The sequence below is a fragment of the Puma concolor genome, chromosome C2 (assembly GCF_028749965.1).
Source record: "Puma concolor isolate L17-30 chromosome C2, mPumCon1.1.hap2, whole genome shotgun sequence".
Lineage (NCBI taxonomy): Eukaryota > Metazoa > Chordata > Mammalia > Carnivora > Felidae > Puma > Puma concolor.
Window position 1 is genome coordinate 157,544,355 of NC_141675.1, and position 9,161 is coordinate 157,553,515.

Below are 9,161 nucleotides of genomic sequence, written 5' to 3' on the forward strand. Positions count from 1 at the left end.
CCTCCCTCTGCTTCTCCCGGGCCGAGGCCTATTCGAGAAAGTGCATCCCAGAGTCCCTTGCTCAGATGTCTCTTCTTGTCCTTGATGACACTTCACTGTCCTCCCCCTCCCTTTCCCTGTGATTCCCCGTAAATGAGGACTTCGATCTGAAGGCTCCATTGCATCCAGGCTCACCTGGCTTGGGCCAAAACTTCCCCAGCAGGGCTGTGTGGCCCGGAGGCCGCGGGACGCCCTGCCCCGAGCAGGGGTGGAGCCGGGTCCCTCCCCGGCAGAGCCGCAGCCCGCAGCATTCATGTAATTACTTGTTGGCATTATCTTAGAAAAATACAAAAAAATCTCAAATAACGATGTCAGAGTTAGTACTAACAGTAAGACTTACCGAATGATATTTATAAATTCTTTATCATCTTTTGTCCTTAAAAAATCCCATTGAAAACAATCTAAATACTGTAATACAATCTAAAGAACATAAATTTATATAAATTGGTTGTTTTCTTTTTGTAAGGATACTTTCTTTTTCAGTTTAAGCTTTTGAATACGAAAACATTTACATGGTTCCCTTTCTTTCTTTCCTTCTTTCTTTCTCTATTTATTTTTGAGACAGAGCAAGAGAGAGAGAGAGAGAGAGAGAGAGCATAATAAGCCAGGCAGGGGCAGAGAGAGAGACACACGGAATCTGAAGTAGGTTCCAGGCTCCCAGCTGTCAGCCCAGAGCCTGAGGCGGGGCTCAAACTCATGAACCGTGAGATCATGACCTGAGCTCAAGTCAGACACTTAACTGACTGAGCCACCCAGGAGCCCACAACATTTACATAGTTCTGAAGTCAAACACTGTGAGATCATGGGAAACATTTGTACCGGTCTCTGCCCCCGTCCCCGGCACAGAGCTCCCGAAGGCCCCGTAATTTTCTAGGTGACAAGGGCACTGGGAGCATCTTTTGGGCTAATGAGGTGACTCCGTGGGCTCCTGGATCGGTCCTGGGTCTTTCTGGGGACCTGAAGCTCGGGACTGGAAGCTCGGAACTTTCAGCCCCCACCCCCAATTCTCCGGGGAGGGGGAGGGGCCGGGTATGGAGGTGATGAGCCGCCTCACTCCGGCGTGAGGAAGCCCCGCAAATCCCAGCAGGTGGGGCCCAGAGAGCTGCCGGGCGGGTGCACACGTCCCCGCCGAGAGGGTGACGCACCCCAAGTCTGCGGGACAGAAGGTCCTGTGCTCAGGACCCTCCGGGACCCGCCGTAACCACCCCTCCATCCGACTGCTCATCTGCAACTTTGTCCCCTCCTTTGTCACACGATGACCCGGTGACCGTGTTTCCTGGAGATCTGGGAGCCGCTCTAGCAAACTGATGGAAGCCCAGGAGGGTCGTGGGAACCCTGGTTGCAGCCCGTGGTCAGAAGCGGTGGGTCCGCTGGGCCCTGCTGGTCATGATTGGCACCTGAAGGGGGGGTGTCGGGGGTGACAGGGGTAGGGTGTCGTGGGACTCAGCCCCTAACCTGTGGGATCCGACGCTGTCTCTGGGTGGATGGTGCCAGAATTGAGTTAAATTGTAGGACACCCGGCTGGTGTTGCGGAGAATTGCTTGCGGTGGGGACCAAAGCCCCCACGTGTGGTGACAGAAGCATCAGGGCCAAGTGTTCTGAGCGGTAAGGGAGACAGGAGGAGGGCTGGGTGGGTTTTCTAACGCACACCCTATCGCAAAGTTTCACTGCCCTGCTTCACTCCGCTTACCCCGCAATCACCATTTTTATCGGTTTCTGATTGATCACTCCAGTGCTCGTATCTTTTGCAAATGTAAATAAACACGCACATATTCCTATTTTTACCTTTTATTGCACCAAAGACAGCACACTGCTTACTGCATCCAGCTTTATCCACTTGACAGTGTGTCTGGAGACGGCTTCTCACCTCTCCCTGGAGGGGGGAGGATGGGCCCAGGACGGGGGAGCCCAGCCGGCTGGAAGGGGGCCAAGCGCTGAAGGCCCAGAGCTTCTAGGGGAGCTGGTCGTTGGAAGGCAGGGCCAGGAAGGATACAGGCTGTGCTCCAAGGTCGATCCCAGCCGGCCTGAAAAATCTCACGGTTCAGATGCGGTTTCCTCATCTGTGTGGGACTGTGGGACGATGGAGTGGGTTGAATAGGGTTCCCCCAAACTCACATCCGCCTGGAACATCACAATGTGACCTTATAGGGAAATAAGGTCTTTGCAGACGTAATCAAGCTGAGGTGAGGTCCTAGCGGTGAGTGTGGGCCCTAAATCCGACGGCTGGTGTCTTTATAAGAGGAGGACTCACAGACACACAGGGAAGAGGCCAGGCGGCGATGGAGGCAGGGACTGAGGTGATGTGACCCAAGCCTGAGAATATCACGGCTGACGTGTGGGGCTCACACTCCAGCCTCCAGAACGCTGAGTGAGGGTGTCCCTTGTTGGCTCACTTAGGTCCTGCGGCCCAGCCCCGTGACAGAGACGGGCTCATCTCTGAGGTCACTTTCTGCTCTGGACCCAGAGGACTATTCCAAATTAAGTGGCACTTGAATCCCAGAAACAGGCATCCGGAGCCCTGCACCCACGGAGGCCGCCCGGCACAATCCTCTCCCTCAACGCTGCTAATCAGTCAGGCAAGAACAGCGACTGTAAACAGACATTAAAATATTCCCAATTACGTATGCATCTCCCGGGCAAAATTACATTTCCATAAACGCTGCAGAAACGGCTCAGAGAATGTGACCAGCGGGGCCAGCCTGGGAAGCAGGGTGGGGGCACCCACCAGACCCAGGCCCGCCCGGCCAGCCCCAGCCCCTCCCAGACCCTCGGTACCTCTGTGCTGGTGGGGTGGACATTCCGTCCCGGGGTCCCCGTCACCCCAGACTCAGCCGTTCAAGGCCGGACTCACCTTGTCTCCCCGGAGACTCACGCACTCTTCCCAACGGTGGGCCAAAGTCCCCTCCGAGTGTGCGTCCCTCTGGGTCAGCCCCGAGGCCGCCTCGGACACCCGCCTTCGGCTCGTCGAGCCACCAACACCACTACTGCTGTGGGAAGGTTGCTCACCGCCCCGCCCTCGCCCTGCTTGATCGCACACCTGCCCCCTGCGTCCACTGGCTCTGGACACCCTGAGGATTCAGCCCCGGGCCTGCAGATGTGTGCTGTCACCCAGGCACGCGTGGCCCTCTGTCCACGGGAGTCACGGAACTAGCCTGGACAGGGTCCGTGTCAGGAGCCGGCCCAGCGCATCTGGTTGCTGCCAATGGAGGAGCTGGAGAGAGGAAAGGCCCTTCTCCCGCGCTGGACGCTGCCTGGTGCATCACGGTCCCTGAGTGGAGCCGGAGGAGGCGGGCTGCCGGGGGGGGTTCTGCCCCCCACCCCCAGGTGCAGAAACCTAGGAGCGCTATCTCCCGCCAGCAGGATGGGCCCCAGCCGGCGAGGGGCACCGGCCACCTACTCCATTTGCCCACACACGTTCGGTCTGCTCGCCTGTGGCTGGCTCCCTCCTAGATGCCCCCAGAGGCGCGTGGCTGGGGGAGTTGGGGGAGGGGAGACACGTGGGGGTGTGCATCTAGAGGACGAGCGGTCCCCTTCCCTGCAGGGGCTCGCAGACCTGCCCAGGTCGTCACCACTCTCACGGGAATTCTTGGGACTCGTGGTTTGGACATATTTTATGCTGCTGTTGGTTCTAGTTATTGATTCTTTGATAGCGGTCCGTTCTGGTTGCTTGCAAGGATTCTCTAGGAACCCGCTCAGCGGGGCCAGGGGAAGTGGCAGTCTGTCCACGCTCAGGGCCTCACGTGGCCGCAGCGAAGGAGGGAGCGGAAAGACTCTGGGTGTAGAGAAGGCGCCAGCAAAACCCACTTCTCCCCCAGGACGGCCAGACTTTGGGAGCCTGCCCTGCCCCTTCTCAGAGCCCACCCTCCACCCAGTTCACCCCGCGCTGGGCTCAGTTGACAGCTTCTTCCCCCGATGCAGCTTCTGCAAATCAGTCCGTGAGGTCTTTTCCAGGCCCTAGAGATCTCCTCAGAGAGTTCCAGAGAGTTCTAGGGCCCCAGCATTCCCCACATGGTCTGGTTCAAGGTGAAAACTCAGGGTACAGCAGACAGTCCCCTTGGGTTTTTTGCTTGAATGCTTTCTCTTTTCAGAGTCCCCGTTCTCTGGGCCTTGAACCCAGACCTTTCTTTTCAGAGAGAGTGTTTTTGCCCTCTACGATCTGGGCCTGGGTTTGCCTTTGCCACATGCCTCCCCCAGGCCATGCTGCCTCCCCAGGCCACGCTGCCTCCCCCAGGCCACACTGCCCCCACAGGCCACACTGCCCCCCCAGGCCACACTGCCCCCCCCCAGGCCGCACTGCCCCCCCAGGCCACACTGCCCCCCCCCAGGCCGCACTGCCCCCCCAGGCCGTGCTGCCCCCCCCAGGCCACGTTGCCCCCCCCCCCCCCACCATGCTGCCTCCCCCAGGTGACCACAGGCTGGGTCCGGCCTCTCCCATCTCACACCATGTGTGGGCAGGTATGAAGCTCTGGGGGTCATGTGTTTACCTCTAGTAAGGTGAGGGCATGATGAGATGGGCGGTTGTTCATCTCTCTGCAGCCGAAGCCTGACTTCTTTGCTGCTCTCTGACGTCACCGGGACCCGCCCCTGTGCTGCCTGCTGTATGCTCTGCGGGCCCTCCCCGGACCCATTGCTGGCCCACCGGCCTGACCCTCGGGGAGATGTGGCAGGTGCTGGGGGTGGGGAGAGGGAAGCCGGGAGGCTCAGACTGAGACTGCCCTGACGACACGGCGATCTGTCTACCAAGCTCTGTGATGGGCAGTGGCGGGGGGTGGGGAGACAGCTGCGGAGGAAAGAAAACTCATCCCATCTAGCAGGGAGGTGAGATGATCACTCAGGGGGACCATGATGCCAGTGCCATAAACACAGCTGCCCCAGTGGTGGAGCCTGTCAGCAGCAGGGTTCGGATTTTTGGAGGCCAGGCCAGTGTGGGCAGTTCCAGAAGGAGCCCAGGGAGGAGGTGAGTTTGCACATGTATCTGCCCAAACCCGAGATCCCTTTCCCCGCTTTCAAGAGCCAGGAAGGCTCTATCTTCCTTACCGTTGCTTTGCTCCCCGTACACGTCTAGAGAACCCCGTTTCCATACATTGAGAATTATACTGTTCAGTTGCACAGAGGATTCCTTTGGTTACAAGGGACGGGCCCCAAGCGAAGCTCGTTTCAGGAACGAAGAGTTTTCTGGTTCACTCGACAGGAGAGTGTAGAAGGCAGCTAACTTTTAGGCACGGCCGCAGCTCAAAGACGCCACCGGGCAGCATCTTACTCAGACTCTAACCTTGATTTCACTTGGCTTTGCTCTCGGGCGAAGGTGGCCCCAGAGCTCTAGGCCTAAGGGGTCCTCAGGACTCCCCACTTGGAGGATCAGGGTCATTCTGCCTTCACCATTCCAGCAAAACCCTGAGTGTCATTTTGATTGTTTGGACTTGGGTCACCACGGGCGTCCCTTAACTGGTTTCTGGGGGTGGGGGCGTGCAGTTCTCTCTTTGGCTGGCCTTGGGTCGCGTGACTGCGGCCAGCCCATGTGACCACCCTGGGGATGGCGAGGCTGTAAGCCAGCAACAGAAGCCATCATGAGGGTAAAGCTTGGGCAAGGAAGTTTCGATAAAGGGAAGCAAAGGGATTTTGTTCCCAAGACGAAGAGGAAATTGTATCTGGGAAGTTGAAAGCACCAGTGCCTGGCAGTCCGGGGAGAGATTTCCTGCCTCCACTCCCAGCTGATAGTGCCCCTCGGGGCCCTTACACCTCATGTCGGGAGCACCCCGACTTTCTCATGCCTGGCGGGGCGGGGGTCACCCAGAGGTCACAGTGCTAGGGACACAGTAGGTGCCCCACAAACGTGTGGGGCGCAGAAGCATCCAGTAGGCACTTGCAACCAGGCAAATCACGAATCCTCCTGTCTCGTAGCATCCGGGTCGTGTCCCTCACTTTGCGGAGGGTCCCTGTGTGGGCGTGAGACAGGTGGACGGAGGCAGAGGGGCGTGAGCAGGTCAGCCCTCAAAGGGCTATTCCCGCCCCTCCTGCGGGGGTGCGGTGCCCTCTGGGGGCCTAGCCCTGGAGACCCCCAGGATGCAAGTTATCTAAAACACTTCCCCCTCTCCGCTCACATCAGTTGCAGGTCAGGATCCGTTTGACGCTAATGGAAAATCTGCCTTGTGACTTGTGGAGCGGCCCGGGCCATCGGGCGTGTGACAGTGAACAGGCCAGGCTGAGCTGCGACTCCCCCGGGAGGGCTGGGAGGGGGCACACTCGGGCCCATCACTCCCACGAGGTTGGCCTTCGGGGTCCGGGACGAGGCCCACGGCTCTCTCGGGAGAACACGGAAGGCAGTGGCAGGCAGGCCCTCCTGGCTTGGAGGGGGTCAGCCCTCCGCTGGCCCGGGCTTGGCCTGGCCGGTGGGAATGATCCCAGAATTCCAGGCATTTGCCCCGGGAACAGCTGCAGGGACAGCCTGGGGCCTCAGTGCTCCGCCCCCACCCCGGAGCCCCCTCCCCTCCCCCAGCCTGTCCGCTCAGCTGCTCTGGGAAACCTGGCAGCAGGAGGTGCTGGGAGATCTGAGATCCGAGGAGGGAAAAACCTGTTTCTCAGCCAGCCCTTCAAACGGAAACCGTCCTCAAACCCTGAGAGCTGGGGCTTTCTTCTTTGCAGAGCTGTCTGCTTTCTGGGTTGCCAGGGGCCTGGCTGGGGCTGGAAATAGAAATGCATTCCGTGCATTCATTCACTTAGCAAATATTTACTAAGCACCTCCCATGGGCCGGGCCTGGGCCAGGCGCTGCGTCCTCTCCTCCCCCTCATCGTATGTCGGCGAGCAAAACAGACAGACCTGGGCCTGTATGGAATTAGTGCCCGCGTGTGGGACGACAGGAAAAAAGCAAAAAAGAGAACACAGGCCTGAAGTAGTAGATTAAAAGGCGCTAAGTGCTGCGGAAAAAGCAGGGCAGGCAGAGCGGGGCGGCCTGGGGCCCGTGGTCGCACTTCCGCTCAGGCTGGTGCAGCGAGGCCGCGCGGGGGCTGTGAGCGGAGGGGAGACCCCTCGGCGCGTGTTCTCAGGCTCCGTCGGCTGCCGCGTGGAAGACAGATGGTGGCGGGGGCGGCAGGGAACCCAGTGGGAGGGTGTTGCGTGATCCAGGGGTGATCCGGGGAGGCGGTCGAGTGGGCAGACCCCGGTGCGGGGTTTCCCGGGAAAAAGCAGAACTTGGATCGGGTCCGCAACAACGTCCGTGGGGGATGCTGTAGGGGTGGGAGGCAGGAAGGGCCATTGCTCAGCCTACCAGAGGCTGGAGAAGCAGGTCCACCCGTCTGGGGTGTTGGGGGCAGGCATCGGGAGTCCCGGGGATGCTTCGCGGTTGGGACGGACACGTGTAGGTCTGAGACCTCCGCCACAGTCATGCAGCGCCACACTCTGTCCCTAGAGAGCCGGCCCCCAGGCGTGGGACAGGGCGCGACACCTTCTCTGGGCTGGGCCTGGCCCCTCCAAGCCCCTTCAAGAGCCCCCCACTGCTACATGGGGACAGGGTCTGAGAGCAACGTTGCTTCTGTGGTCTGTGCGTGCGGGCGCGTGTTTGGATTGGTTTAAAAAGTGACCGAGGGAACTCACGTGGAAAGAACCCAAGGTCAGGAAGGGCTCTGCCATGTGGACTTGGAGTGTGAGAGCCCAGCGCCCGGAGCCTCAGGGGGGAGGGGAGCAGCGTGCTGCAGCAGGGGGGAGGCTTGGACGCCCAGCCGGTGGCTGGCACGCTCTTTCCCGCGACTCACAGACCCACGTCCCTGCCGTAGGCGGAGAAGCTACTCATTGACCAGGAGGAGGGTGGAGGAGGGAGGCCGGAGGGGGTGGAGGGCGCGAAGAGGAAGTCAACATTGTCCGAGTGGGTGGGCATCTGGGGCGGGAGGAACCCTGTGGGGAGGGCGGCATCCCCACCCCGGGAGGCCGCTTCCTGCGAAAGGCCTGTGGGAACCTTGGGAAGTAAGTAACCCGAATAAGAGGGCACAGGGGCCTCCACAGGTGTGACCGGTGCTCAGTGGCTCAGGGAGGGTCAAGGATGCGTCGATGGCCACCGTGAACGGGGGCTAGGTGGTGGGTTCACAGCTAACAGGACTATCCTGGCCAGGTGGTCGGGCCGGGCGGCCCTCACTGTGCCCGGGCGACCCGCCTGGACGGCCGTGGACGGGACGCGAGGTGACCGGTGTGGGGCTTCGAAAGGAAATCGACGCCGGACTCGTGACCTGACTGCAGCTAGCAACGTGCCGTGAGATGGCCCCGGACTCTAGAGGGGGGCTTACCTCGTCTCCAGCGCTGGGAACGTCATCATCACCGCCGTCGGCACAACCTCCACGTCCTCCATCGTCACCTTCACCACCACCACATTAACGTTGTCAAATGTCTCCCGTTTGGGGGGTAATGACCGGCTATTTGCTCCCCCCAGGTACCCTCTTATCCGAGACAGGAACCCCCGTTCTTTCCACCCCACGCTCTGCCCCAGGGAGCTGCCCAGCGGGTGGGTGACTTTGCCCACCTGACTCCCTCACCCTCTAGCTTCCGGCCGGGACTTTCAGCCAAGCAGGAAGAGTAGAGGACGTCATACGGAGGAAAGCGTGTGGGGAGGGCTACGTTTTCTCCTTCACCCCCCGTGAGGAGAGGAGCTGCCATCAGGCCTGAGGCCCTGGCCCTCGCTTGGTAACAAGCATCCTTCCCAGACCCCTTCGGCCTGGGGGTGGTCACAGCTGCCGCCCTCACAGGTCCACTGATGCTGCGGCGGCTCTGGTGGTTTCCCTCAACCCTGGCAGCACCTCCGAAAATGCTCTTTTCATGAACAAGCCTCTTTTCTCCCATAAGCGGGCCATCTGTTTCCTGCCTATTCTGAGAGACGCCAGCCTCGTGGCGTGCCAGGCGCCTCACATGCGGTCCCAGCGGCACCTGTACAAAGCCCCCAGCAAAGCATCTGGCAGCACCTGTGCCTGGGGCATCTGGGCTGAGTTCAGGGACACGGCCTGCCCCAGGGGGCCCCGGGGGCCTAGGAGACAGGCAGGGCCTCAGCCAGACGGAGCAGAGTCCAATTCCAGAAGCTGAGGTGGCGAGCAGGTGGGAGGGAGCCTGTTGGAATCAGGCCTGGGTGCAACGGGGATTTGCC

General features: G+C 60.3%; 1 long non-coding RNA gene across 4 annotated transcripts; it reads right to left on the bottom strand.

Annotated features, from left to right (window-relative positions):
• Positions 1 to 866: 866 nt before the first annotated feature.
• On the bottom strand, positions 867 to 9,161 carry LOC147577653 (uncharacterized). 4 transcript variants are annotated; one of them, XR_015240500.1, is made up of 4 exons: positions 6,141 to 7,599; positions 4,524 to 5,975; positions 1,825 to 2,628; positions 867 to 1,637 (listed from the first exon to the last, which is right to left on the bottom strand). It is a non-coding gene; the product is annotated as an uncharacterized LOC147577653 (long non-coding RNA). The 4 variants fall into 4 exon arrangements; XR_015240498.1 differs by lacking the exon at positions 867 to 1,637 and adding an exon at positions 8,314 to 9,161 and having other exon boundaries at positions 1,812 to 2,628; positions 6,141 to 7,263; XR_015240499.1 differs by lacking the exon at positions 867 to 1,637 and having other exon boundaries at positions 1,812 to 2,628; positions 4,524 to 4,709; positions 5,077 to 5,975; positions 6,141 to 7,638.